Source organism: Ranitomeya variabilis, chromosome 2 (genome assembly GCF_051348905.1).
Source record: "Ranitomeya variabilis isolate aRanVar5 chromosome 2, aRanVar5.hap1, whole genome shotgun sequence".
In the NCBI taxonomy this organism is placed as follows: Eukaryota; Metazoa; Chordata; class Amphibia; order Anura; family Dendrobatidae; genus Ranitomeya; species Ranitomeya variabilis.
In genome coordinates, this window is record NC_135233.1 from 214,801,403 (window position 1) to 214,815,900 (window position 14,498).

Here is a 14,498-nt window from a genome sequence, read left to right on the forward strand (position 1 = left end):
GTCCACGTGATGACAACTGCTTTCTCCGTATTAACTCTGCTAACCCAAGGATAGTCAAAGGGATGGCAAGTAATGTTATTTTTAAAGGCCCATGAGAATTGAAAAAGCAGTGATCTGGACTTGGATCTATTTTTCCCATACATTGTTTTTTGATAAATCTCCCATTTTGAACATAGCCTTAGAGAAGGAAAGTTCATTTGAGACGTTAAAGTTCTGCTGTTACATTAGAAGTAAGTAACGAAAAATCTATAGGTAATTGTCTAAATGTAATATAAACAGTCTCGGTGAATAACCGTTGTTTATTACTGGCTCTGGCCTAATAATGAACTAATATGGTCTATGAACATTTTTTCCTTATGGATGAAAGGTTTTGCTTTTATCATCCAGGTCTTCAAAATCTAATTTTTGTAGCGAAGATCTTTTTCCACATCCGGTAAATTCCTAAAAATCAATTTTCCGCCAGTAAAGACGATCGCAGGCCTGTAATTTCATCATGTCGTAATGTTGTTATTGTAAACAAACATTTTCTTGAGTTTATTACAAAACTGATGGATTGATGACCTCACAATGACCACAGAGAAACATACCCGCGTAACAGGACATTGCCGTATCAGCAACACCATAGGGTACTACGACCATGATGTTTCTCTACGGGGAGAAGTAACAGGACGATAACAAAGTTTCTACGCGGAGTTATTTTGAGTTTTGTTTCATTTTTCATGGCTTCAGAAAACTGTAATTTTACCATTAAATGCTGTTGAATTCAAGCTTAAAGATTAGATGAAGAAATAACGTAGGGGGAGACTCGTAAATAGCGCCATTGGATGCCTGGATTTAGCAATCACCTCAATTTACCATTTTTAAAGAAGTTTTCTATGAATTAAAAAAAATAACGATAAGTAGAGAAACTTGTTAAAAAAAAAAAAAAAACATTAACAAGCCGAATCTGGTGATCTCCTCTCCACTTTTTTTAATTGTTCCAATACACAAAAAGGAAATAAACATGTGCATAACAAAACATGTAGAATTGTAATAATTTTCTGGGAGAAATACTTTATTTTCAGGAACAATTTCAATGGTGCTAACACTTTTGGCTATGACTGTATGTAAATACTTGATGCAAGACTTTGAATACTTTTTGCATAACTAAAAAAAAAAAATCGTACAATTTAACAAGTAAACTTAAATATAAAAAGAGTCCGCTATGTTTAGAGACTGACCTCAGCTGAGGATATTGAGCTTTGCATCATTTCTTCCACACAGGTGGAAGCAGAAAATTACTAAATAATATGACTTTTAATAGCGGCTTTAATCTGACACACAGTTTGGTACTTTTGCTATCAAAGCAGATATTACTTCTCAGCATTGTTCTGTACATTAAGCGACATTACGCAAACAGTGAGACTGCACACATGCCGGCAAGGTTCATGTCACGTACATTTATGGCCAGGGACCCGCAGGAGTGGAAGAGGGAGTAATAACCTCTTTTACTGAGCCGTAAAAACACTGTGCCTTTTATATCCTTGATCGATATTTGTGAAAATTGTTGTTTTTTACCGATTATATCGCTGAACATTTTATACAGCATTACCCTTTATATTTTGGTCTACTGCTGTGGTTTGTATATTTCTTTGCTTGATTGGTTATGGCATCCTGTAATGGTAATTTGTAATAATGACTTCCCAATGGCTGTATCATCAATATGTCAATGTGTTCAGACAGAAAAAAAAGCTTCTCTTAAAAGGCTATGAGCATTTATACCATGGAAAAATTGATTTTTTCATATGTTAGTAGTCTGTAATCTTCATTCCTTCAATCATTTTCATACAAATTTGCAGCCCGATTCAGGTTACAGATTTTTCTGTTTTGGGAGCGTCTTTCCTAGTAATACAGGTTGGATGTGAGATCTGTGTGTATGCAGGGTGCTGCTGTTTTCAGCACAGCTGCTAATCTGTGCCGATTTTCTGTGCTTTCCTTCTTATCTGTAGCTTTTTTTTTCTCTTCCCTCCCTGAATTACTTTATTCCGTCTCCATACTATGGAAATATGTGTACAACCTCTTCCCTACTGCTTCTTCTAACACTGAGAGAAGGGAAGGGAAAGCAGAGAGCCATCAGGAACCGGAGGGAGTTCTGAGAAATATGAAACATTTTTGCAAAAGTGCTCAGCTAAATAAAGGACTTACAGACTCTGTGCAGCAGCAAAGCGGAACATTTTTAATGAAGAGTGTATAGAAAGTGGATTACCTTAGCAATTGGGAAGCAAGAGAATAATTAAAAAAAAATCTGTGCAAAGGTGTACATAGCATTTAATATCCCCATTCACATTAGAATAACAACTTCCTGACATCCGCCATGTAAAGGAAAAGTCCGATGCCCGTGAATGGACCGGGCTCCGGAGCTGCGCTAGCTCCTTGGCCCAGGTAAGACGCTTCTGGCGTTGTCTATTGGCCATGAGTGGCTTGACACAATTCGACACTTGTAGCCCATGTCCTGCGTTTAACTTTTTGTATTGAAGAACTGAAATAAAGTAACTTTTTGATAATATTCTAATTTAGTGAGAAACACTTGTATATACATATATATATACAGTAAATATATAAAATCTGCCTGTTGTCATCAGGATTTTGTTAGGTTCCCACTTTGGAGTGCCACCTGCTTTTTAAAAACGTTACACTATCTAATTTATAGGACTACAATCAGAGGGCTGGCATCTATCCATTACTCTGAAGCTGGTGCTCATATTTTCTGTTCATATTGTAGGGATTCAAGCTTTCTAGCAGAGGTGCGGGGTACACAGAGGCAGTTGGTTTCGATGCAAACAGTGTTAGGGTGCTTTCACATTGTGTTTTGTGTCCCCATAGGGGCTTACATCCAAAAACAGGGGTCTGGACTCACGTGGCCATAGACTGTAACTGTGTTAGCTGAGCGAACGTGCGCTCTACCTTCACCTTTACAGTATATGGCCCTGTCAGCGCATGCGTCCAGACCCCACTTTGCGGGGAATTTCTGACATATGCTACAAAGGGGACGCAGAGAACAAGGTGAAATCACCCTTAGGTTTTTCTTCAGCCAAAAGAAAACATTCAATAACAAAGGAAAACAGTCCTTTCTCAAAGTAGGCACAGTAAAATTACAGTTTTCTTTCATGGCAAGCCAGGCATCCCTACGTCTTCAAGCACGGTCTATCCACCATTAGAGCTCTTACACCTGCTAGACTACCTCAGACACACCTGAGCCAATTCAGCTGATTTTTATAAGACCTGCAGGGCCTGGACTGGAGTGTATGGAAGCGACCATCCCCACCCAGTCTCTCTGGTCGCTCCTAAATCCCGGACCAAAAATCCAGTCTACTTACAAAAAGCGCTCAGCAACCTACAGTTACTGGAGCCTTCATTTCTGGGGCTTACATCACCGAGGCCAGCCACCTCGGTGATACATACCTGCCATCCATGACTTTCCCTCCTGCTTCCTACAATATATATGTGTGTGCATATGTGTGTATACTTTATAAAACATGAAACTATTTATATAGATATATATCTATATAAATAGGTTTTTCATAAAATATACATAAACGCATATATTTATACGGTATGTGTATATATATATATATATATATATATATATATATACACACACACAGATATACACTGAACAAAAATATAAACACAACAATTTTGTTTTTGCTCCCATTTTTCATGAGCTGAACTCAAAGATCTAAGACTTTTTCAATGTACACAAGAGACCATTTTCTCTCAAATATTGTTTGCAAATGAATATATAAAACATCTGTAAGAAAATATTAAAAAATAAAAAGTCTACACTGCAAAAAAAAAGCCTAAAAAAAAAAAATCAAATTTTTTAATATCTAAAATAAGGTACATTTTATTACACATATATAAGAAAAAAACACCTTAAAAACCCAATACACATATTAGGTATCCACACAACCATAATAACCTGGAAAACCCGTCACCAGGTCAAAATTGACCATGAGATTTTTTTGTAACTCCAGCATACAGTTCCAGAGATATGGGCCCTCTTATATGCTAATTTTTTATGGTTTTTACAAGGGGGGCGTGGCTCACAGGATCCTCGGAGGTGGAGCATGTGCACTGCTGCTCCATTCAAGGACTATGGGACTGACAGAGACAGCTTAGATCATGCTGCCCAGCAATCACACAGACTTTGTATGAAGCAATAGTGCACTTGCAACCTGAATGTTTTGCATAATATTTTATTTAAAAAATATTTAAAAAATTGTTAAAAAAAACTATCCAGAAAATATTTGCTCCCATGGTAATGCTCTATCGTTAACCCAAAGAAATATTATTCTTTTTTTTCCTGACAGCTTTGCTTAATTGGCATTTTGATAGCATTAACTTACAAAGCAATTAACATATTTATGAGATACCCTGATATATGGTCAGAATCACTCACGGCAGAAAATATCTAGATACATATTGGATGATTACAAGCTGGAAATATGGAAAACAGTGAAGAAGATCTGCTGAAAATAACTTATAGATGTAAATCCAATGTAGGAGCTCAGACAGCCAATGGACTGACATAGAGCCGGTGATCCTACCGCCGTGGTGTCTGCCGCCGAATATAGCAGGTTTTCACAAAATAATTGGCTTTAGTAGATGTTCTTTTGTAGATTCTTCTTAGTGGGATGGCTAGAGATAAAACAGAAAGCAAACAGTCAATGAAATGGTTATTCACACCTTCATAAATGGATATTGTTAGATAGAGCTTGTAAAAACAAGCAGTTTTGTAATGTACTGCACATTAAAATTTGCATCCGTTCTTGTGATATACCTTTTATATACAGATCGTTGCCTAGGAGACCGGCCACTGCTGCTGGTTACTTGTAAGCACCGTGCTGAAGCTGGCCGGGATTAGGATCCCGCAATCCTGGCTAGCTTCAAAACAGTGCAAACAAGCTCAATAGAAAAGAGCTGGTACCCACCTTGCATGTTCTGCTGTCTAACAGCGGTGGTCGGTTTCCAAGGTAATGAGCTGTAATAAAAAAAGTTAATATCTCAAAAATGGCTGAGTATTTTAAGAAGCAGTAAATTACTAAACAGCTTATATTTAGAAACACTAAATAGAAATGGCATTTAGGAAGATGGGAATAACCCTTTAAAGGGAATCTATCAGCAGGCTTATGTTCTGGAATACGAGAGCAGCATGATGTAGAAGAAGAGACCCAGATTCCAGCGATGTATTACTTACTAGGCTGTGTGTTGTTGGGTCAATAAAATCAATGTTTTATTAGGAGGGGATTATCACTACAGGACTAGGTGTCTCATGCCTTTTAGTCAACTGCTCTGTGTAACCCCACCCCTAACACTGATTAACAGCTTTCTGCCTATGAACAGTGTACACAGAAAGCTGCCAATCAATGGTGTGGGCAGGGTTATACAGTGCTCTGCCAGATCTGCAGCAAAAAAACCTGTGACTGTATCAAAACCACAGCCACCAGCCCAGTAAATGACACATCACTGGAATTCCTTCTCTCTGACAGATGCATTTATATAGCTAACTTGTTGGTGAGCATGTGCACCTGGATCTATTGCTTCCCAGTGACACAATCAAAAGCCTTTGATGAGTTATCTGCTGAAGGCCCCCATGGTGGCCATGTAAATACTGTAACTGTCACAGCACTGTTGCAGGACATCCCGGAAATAGGGGCTCCTTCCCTATCTCTAAAGCTAGGGGTGCCCTAGATATCCCTGCACCCCGAATTACTCCTGATGGTGAAGATGTCGGCACCATGGGCCTTGTTGAGCTCCTAAATCAGCCCTTAGCTGTCCCCCTCCTGTACCCCAGGGAAGTGGGGAGTAGCAGTGTATACCAATACACAAAACTAGACAAACAAGGGAAGACGTACAGGGATAAATGAAAATACCAATTATACAAATATGCACTTACAAACAACAAAGTGGAACACTGGGAAGTTAAGGAAGGAAAAACCAAATTGGAGAGGATGAGTATATGCACACAGTAAAATCATCAAGCAAGAGTCTTCTGAACAACATTCAGTCTTCTGAACAACATTCCAAATGTTCCACAGAACTGGGGAGACCGGTAAGGCAGCGAATGCAGATCTTGATACTCCCCTGTTGATTCCATAAGGATGAAACGCGTCGGGAGACGCTATTCATAATCGAGGCTTCAGTTTTATCTCACCTCCCTTGAACGGTTGCACCATGAGACAACATTTCTCCAATTTGCGGTGAGATCTACCCACACTTGTGGGCTTCTGGTCATATTGCTCCATGCATAGCAGTGTGCAAATGGAGCATTTAGGGTAAATTGATTGATAATCCGCAATGGAATCCACTGTGGAATGCTCATAGAATTTGATGAGGAAGCATGGTTCCTTGCATATATGTGGTTTTTCTTTATTTTGCGGTCAAGAATTTGTTCTTGGTTCTGAAGCCGCTATGATACTCTGCTGCATTTTTACTGACAGTAACTATGGTTCATGATAGACAAGTGAATAGATTAACTATTGTTTATATGAACTTAGAAGCAGTATTTTTTGACATTACAATAGGAGGAAAAAGCAATACAGTTTATTAAGCTCCTATGTTTTTCTATGACAAGATAACTCACAGCCATATTTCATATTCCACACGGGACTGTTTGCATGACAACAATAAGATATTGACCCAGACAGTGTGAGATTTTGTACATCAAACTTGGTCAGTGTATATATGTTAATTGGTTTCCATTTGATGGTTTTCCTTAAATTTGGTCCTGTTTGAGGGTATGTGCACACGTCAGGATTTCTTGCAGAAATTTCCTGAAGAAAACCGGAAATTTTCTGCAAGAAATCCACATTTTTTTTTTTTCGTTTTTTTCGCATTTTTTTAGCATTTTGCAAGCGTAATTAGCTTGCAGAATGCTAAAGTTTTCTAAGCGATCTGTAGCATCGCTTGGAAAACTGACTGACAGGTTGGTCACACTTGTCAAACATAGTGTTTGACAAGTGTGACCAACTTTTTACTATAGATGCTGCTTATGCAGCATCAATAGTAAAAAGATATGTTAAAAATAATAAAAAAATAAAAAAATGGTTATACTCACCCTCTGCAGTCAGCCGATCTCCTCAGCGGCGTCCGTTCCTATAGATGGTGTGTGCAGGACCTTCGATGATGTCGCGGTCACGTGAGCGGTCACATGAGCGGTCTCGCGACCAATCACAAGACAGCGACGTCATCGCAGGTCCTTCACCACACCGTCTATAGGAACGGAAGAGAGAGCATGCAGCGCAGAGAGGCGGGAACACTCCGGGGGCCATCGAAGGTGAGTATATGACTATTTTTTATTTTAATTCTTTTTTTTTTTACCAATTATATGGTGCCCAGTCCGTGGAGGAGAGTCTCCTCTCCTCCACCCTGGGTACCAACCGCACATGATCTGCTTACTTTCCGCATGGTGTGCACAGCCCCGTGCGGGAAGTAAGCAGATCAATGCACTCCTAGGTGTGCGGAATCCCCGCAAATCCGCATATTTAATGAACATGTTGCTTTTTTTTCTGCGATGCGATTTTTTCGTGGAAAAAAATGCAACATTTGCACAAGAAATGCGGAATACACTTAAAATAATGGGAGGCATATGTAAGCGTTTTTTTCGCGTTTTTATCACGTTTTTATAGCAAAAAAACGCGAAAAATACTGAACGTGTGCACATGGCCTGAATGTCTGCATAGAGTTATCTTTTCGCCACCTAGGTGGATATCTGCTTCACTTCTCTGACTGTGTCTTACTCAGAGATCAATAGTGCTGTCATTTTATATACGTTTGATGTGCTGTTTTTGTTAAATTGTTTTCCTTTTCTGTGTGGGGTTTTAGGGCACAGCAGTTCACTGGGGTTCCTTTCCTATTTTGTATTTTGTTCTAATTATATGATACCTTTTAATGAACCTATTAAAGGTTAAGTTTTATAGTATCCAATTGCTATTGTCCATTTGATTTTTCTTGGATTACTTACCCAGCTTGTTTAATAGTTGAGTTTGGCATGGCAGGTTTTCTTACCACAGGTATCGACACTAATCAGTGGTTTTCAGAGGCCACGGATGTGTTTTCTTATAGAGCATACACCCAGAAGAAATATGTCCCCTCTTTTAATGCAGCCTTCAAAGAGCTTACAAAGGTGTACAAAGATCAAATAGCTTCCTGGTGGGAAGTGCAGAGTCTGGACAATTACATAAAATCAGGCATTGTCCCTGGACACTTGAGAATCACCTTGGCACCAGGATACCGCTATAAAAACCCGGGGTTGTTAGCAAAGTGGGAAAAGGAGGCCACAGAAAGCTCACTGAGACTAAGGAGACTTCTGCTGGAGGAGGAAAGACAGAACTTGAATGCGTTGAATGAATCTCTGAAAGAACAGGTGGAAATCACCAAAATTTTTTCGTCAGAACCTGAATTCTCTAAAAAAGAGACACAATTACAAAATTCTGTAGAGAGATGCCAATATCACCTAAAGGATAAAAAACACAAGTTTTTTTTATAAGGGATCTCCAGGAGTTTAAAGAAAACAAAGCCTACACCTTCTCTACAAGTAAATTTCCACGCAGAACTGAGACAGATATTTCTTCCTCGGAAGCAGAGGTCTCTGACAGTGACGCGAGACCAAGTGGGCAAAGAGGTAGGGGAAAAGGCAGAGGAAGGGGAAACAACTGGGGTCGAGGTAATAACAAGAGGTCCCCCCCCAGGAGTAGTTTTTTAGACCTAAGTTACCCCCTCAGAAGCCGTTCTAACCCACCCACATTAACACACAGGTCATAAATCTGTCCTCGAGACCACTAAGTGAAGACGAACTTAAATTACTCAGTAAAGGCCTTTCCTTTGTGCCAACTTCAGATATGGATACCTTTGAAGTAATAAAAGATCTTAATCTTTTCGTCAGACGACTAAAATGGAAGAAATTCTTCCTTAAAGGGCCACTGTCACCCCCTCCAGCGGTTATAAACTAAAAGAGCCACCTTGTGCAGCAGTAATGCTGCAGTCTAACAAGGTGGCTCTTTTAGTTTTTGATTCCGTTATTCCCTCAATAAAGCATTTTAAAATTTGCCCTAACTACCTGTCTGCAGACATGGAGGCGGTCCGAAGCCTCCTCTGTGAATCTCCCAACGGCCGTCACTCTTCTCTTCTGGGGATGTGGTCGCCGCCCCCTTCGCGCTGTTTCTTCTTAAATCCGGCGCCTGCGCTGTGCGTGCCTGCCTGTGACAGGCGCAGTCTTCATTGTCCGTCATAGGTCAGATGCAGGGTGCCTGACTGCGCCTGTGCCGGCAGTGCGGCCACCCTGTTGCTGAATCCCCGCCCCGCACTGTGTTATTCATTATGCACAGTGCGGGGCTGGGGTTCCTGGGCATGCGCACTGCGCTGTTCAGACGCTCCCCCGGTCCCCCGCCTTCCAGCGTTGCCGTAATATACAGGTTTCCCTGCCAGCATTTGGAATGAAGCAGCCGCAAATAACAACGCTGGAAGGCGGGGGAGCTGGGGGAGCGTCTGAGCTGGGGGAGCGTCTGAACAGCGCAGTGCGCATGCCCAGGAACCCCAGCCCCGTGCTGTGCATAATGAATAACACAGTGCGGGGCGGGGATTCAGCAACAGGGTGGCCGCACTGCCCGCACAGGCGCAGTCAGGCACCCTGCATCTGACCTATGACGGACAATGAAGACTGCGCCTGTCACAGGCAGACACGCACAGCGCAGGCGCCGGATTTAAGAAGAAACAGCGCGAAGGGGGCGGCGACCACATCCCCAGAAGAGAAGAGTGACGGCCGTTGGGAGATTCACAGAGGAGGCTTCGGACCGCCTCCAGGTCTGCAGACAGGTAGTTAGGGCAAATTTTAAAACGCTTTATTGAGGGAATAACGGAATAAAAAACTAAAAGAGCCACCTTGTTAGACTGCAGCATTACTGCTGCACAAGGTGGCTCTTTTAGTTTATAACGGCTGGAGGGGGTGACAGTGGCCCTTTAAGGAAGATAAAAAAACAATGCACTGAGTTAGGCATCACTGACGATTTACTTCAGGATGTTCATCTGTTATTCCATTTGGGTGATCCTGACCCCAATCTTGATGGGTTGGGCCCCTTTACGGGTCTAAAAAACAAGAGCTCTAAAATGCCCCCACCAACGGGCGTATTGAGCTCTATAGACATTTTTCTGAATTTGGTTACTGAAGATATTATGAGATTACCCAATGGGCCACAAAAAAGTCCACATAATCTATCCAGGAGTGAAATGGCGTGTCTATGCAATTTGGAAAAAGACCACAGTATCACAATAAAACCCTCGGATAAAGGGGGGAATGTGGTCATTATGAATACAACAGACTACCATGCCTTATGCCTTTCACTTTTGGACAGTAAAGATTATAGGGTTTTGACTAGAAACCCCCTGGGTGACTTTACGGACAAATTGAGGTCCATTGTTGAGAGAGGGTACAGTGATGGAGTGGTGGGCAAGGACGAGAGAGATTTTTTACTTCCAAAAAATCCGGTCGTTCCAACTTTTTATTGTCTTCCTAAGATCCATAAGGGCACTAACCCCTTAAAAGGAAGGCCTATTGTCTCTGGTAACAACAGCTTGACCGAAAAACTAGGCATATACATAGACAGGATCCTAAAACCGTTTGTTGGCTCTTTGAATTCTTTTGTACGGGACACCACAGATCTTTTGGGTAAATTGGACGGTATCTATCTAGACTCAGACATGATACTCGGGAGTATAAATGTGGAGGCACTATACTCATCCATTCCACATGATAAAAGCCTGATGGCTGTGAACCACTATCTGAGTACCAGAGGGACCCAATATGAAAAATATGACAGATTTGTTTTAGAAGCTCTGGAATTTTGCTTGACTAAAAATGTATTCCTGTTTGACCGGAAGTACTTCCACCAGCTCAGGGGGACCGCGATGGGCAGCCCCTGTGCACCCTTGTATGCTAATTTGCTCCTGGGCTGGTGGGAGGAAACAATGGTCTTTGGTGACTCTATGCCCTGTCCAGATGAGAGGATAGTTTTGTGGCTACGATACATCGATGATGTTTTTGTGATTTGAAGAGGAAGTACTGCTGAATTTGGTATTTTTGTTGAGGGCCTCAATACCAACAACTTAGGCCTTTGTTTCACCTATGAGGCCAACTAAACCAAATTAGCATTCTTGGACATCTGCATTGAAAAAAAGCAGGATGGTGAGATAGGAACAAAGACCCATAGGAAAGACACAGCCACAAACTCTCTCCTTAGGTGGGAGAGTAACCACCCGGTGCCACTAAAAAGAGGCATCCCCAAAGGACAATATCTAAGAATACGCAGAAATTGCTCCAGCCTAGATACTTTTTGTGAACAAGCAGATGACCTAAAAAATAGGTTTTTGGAGAGGGGTTATCCGGAATAAATTTTAAATAAGGCTTATAAAGAGTCCACCAAAAAGGAAAAAAAACAGCTATTGATACCAAAACCTAGGCTTCACGAAGACAACATCATTCGTTTTATTACTAGGTTCTCCAATGGAGCTAGTGCCATCAAGATTATTCTCCTGAAACATTGGCCTATACTCCAGATGGACAGTGACATAAGGAAACACATTTCAACATATCCACAGATCACCTACAAAAAAGGTAGATCTTTATCAGATAGATTGTTTCACGGCCATTATCAGCCAATAAACAGATCCACCTGGATGAACCAGACGAAGGGCTGTTATACATGTGGTGGATGCAAAGCGTGTGCCTCAATCACATCCACAAGTGTCTTTTTGGGCAATGTAACGGGCACCTCCTACTCTATCCGACATTTCATAAATTGTCGCACAAAAGGTGTGGTATACAAGGCCACCTGTGAATGCGGTTTAGCGTATGTGGGGAAGACAAAAAGGGAGTTCCGAAAGAGGGTCTGTGTTGTGAATTTGGTTTCTGGGCTCCCCCGGTGGTTTCTGGTGGTACTGCACTTGTGTGCTTCATCTCCTCTGTTCACCTGTTTTCCATCTGGATGTGGGAGTTTTCTATTTAGCCTTGCTCCTCAGTCATTTCTATACCGGCCAACAATGTTACCAGAAGCCTTTCTGTTGCATGTTCCTGCTCCTAGACAACTATCAGCTAAGTTGGACTTGTTGTCCTAAGTTTGTTTTGCATTTTTGTTCCAGTTCTCTGTGATTGAATATTTCTGAGGCTGGAAGCTCTTGTGAGCTGAAATTGCCACTCTGGTGTCATGAGTTGATATTAGAGTTTTAAAGTAATTTCAGGATGGTTTTTGAAAGGGTTTTCAGCTGACCGTGAAGTTCCCTTTTCTGTCTTCCTACTATCTAGTAAGCGGACCTCAATTTGCTAAACCTATCTTCATACTTCGTATGTCAATTTCCTCTAAAATCACCGCCAATATATGTGGGGGCTACTGTCTGCCTTTTGGGGAAAATTTCTCTAGAGGTAAGCCAGGTCTGTATTTTCCTCTGCAAGGGTCAGTCAGTTCTCCGGCTGGCGCTGGGCGTCTAGGGATAAAACGTAGGCACGCTACCCGGCCACTGTTAGTTGTGCGGTAGGTTTAGCTCATGGTCAGCTCGAGTTCCCATCTTCCAAGAGCTAGTCCTTTTGTATGCTTTATTATGTTCTCTTGCCATTGAGAACCATGACAGTTTGGCCGGCCAAGAGTTAAAATAATTGGCAGAAGAAAGGAGAGAAAAGAAGTCTGCAGAGATTTTTTTTTTTTTTTCCTGAGTTTGCTCATTAGTTTATTCACTAGCATCTCTGCTTACTGCAGCCTTCGTCTCTCTCTCCTTCTAATCCTTGAATGGTTCTGATTTCACCTGATTAATATGGATCCTCAGAGTTTAGCTACAGGTTTGAATAATCTCGCTATGAAGGTTCAAAGCTTACAGGATTTCGTTATTCATGTTCCTACATCTGAACCTAGAATTCCTTTACCTGAATTTTTCTCTGGGGATAGATCTCGCTTCCAGAATTTCAAACATAATTGTAAATTATTTTTGTCTCTGAGATCTCGCTCCGCTGGAGATCCTGCACAGCAGGTCAGGATTGTAATTTCCTTGCTCCGGGGCGACCCTCAGGATTGGGCATTTGCTTTGGCACCAGGGGATCCTGCGTTGCTCAGTGTGGATGCGTTTTTCCTGGCTTTGGGGTTGCTTTATGAGGAACCTCATTTAGAAATTCAGGCTGAAAAAGCCTTAATGGCCCTGTCTCAAGGGCAAGATGAGGCTGAAATATACTGCCAAAAATTTCGTAAGTGGTCTGTGCTTACTCAGTGGAATGAGTGCGCCCTGGCGGCGAAATTCAGAGAGGGTCTCTCTGATGCCATTAAAGATGTTATGGTGGGGTTCCCTGTGCCTACAGGTCTGAATGAGTCCATGACAATGGCTATTCAGATTGATCGGCGTTTGCGGGAGCGCAAACCTGTGCACCATTTGGTGGTGTCTACTGAGAAGACGCCAGAGATTATGCAATGTGATAGAATTCTGTCCAGAAGCGAACGACAGAATTTTAGGCGAAAAAATGGGTTATGCTTCTATTGTGGTGGATTCAACTCATGTTATATCAGCATGCTCTAAACGTACTAAGAAGGTTGATAAGTCTGTTTCAATTGGCATTTTACAGTCTAAGTTTATTCTATCTGTGACCCTGATTTCCTCTTTATCGTCTATTATCGCGGACGCCTATGTCGACTCTGGCGCCGCTTTGAGTCTTATGGATTGGTCCTTTGCCAAACGCTGTGGGTTTGATTTAGAGCCTCTGGAAGTTCCTATACCTCTGAAGGGTATTGACTCCACGCCATTGGCTAGTAACAAACCACAATACTGGACACAAGTAACTATGCGTATTAATCCGGATCACCAGGAGATTATTCGCTTCCTTGTGTTGTATAATCTACATGATGTGTTGGTGCTTGGATTGCCATGGCTGCAATCTCATAACCCAGTCCTCGACTGGAAAGCAATGTCTGTGTTAAGCTGGGGATGTCAGGGGACTCATGGGGACGTACCTTTGGTTTCCATTTCGTCATCTATTCCCTCTGAGATTCCGGAATTTTTATCTGATTATCGTGACGTTTTTGAGGAGCCTAAACTTGGTTCACTACCTCCGCACAGAGATTGCGATTGTACTATAGATCTGATTCCGGGCAGTAAGTTTCCAAAGGGTCGTTTATTTAATCTATCTGTGCCTGAACATGCTGCTATGCGGGAATACATTAAGGAGTCCTTGGAAAAGGGACATATTCGTCCTTCGTCATCTCCCTTAGGAGCCGGTTTTTTCTTTGTAGCTAAAAAAGATGGCTCTTTGAGGCCGTGTATTGATTATCGGCTTTTGAATAAAATCACGGTTAAATATCAGTATCCTTTGCCACTGCTTACTGATTTGTTTGCTCGAATAAAGGGGGCCAAGTGGTTCTCTAAGATTGATCTTCGTGGGGCGTATAATTTGGTGCGAATTAAGCAGGGGGATGAGTGGAAAACCGCAT

At 41.7% G+C, this 14,498-nt stretch overlaps 1 long non-coding RNA gene across 1 annotated transcript in view; it reads right to left on the reverse strand.

Annotated features, from left to right (window-relative positions):
• LOC143809252 (uncharacterized) overlaps positions 1-14,498 on the reverse strand; it is an 81,262-nt gene that overhangs the window by 37,825 nt on the left and 28,939 nt on the right. The window contains exon 2 of the long non-coding RNA XR_013222175.1: positions 4,590-4,680. This is a non-coding gene — a long non-coding RNA (uncharacterized LOC143809252). The remainder of the gene's footprint in view (positions 1-4,589; positions 4,681-14,498) is intronic.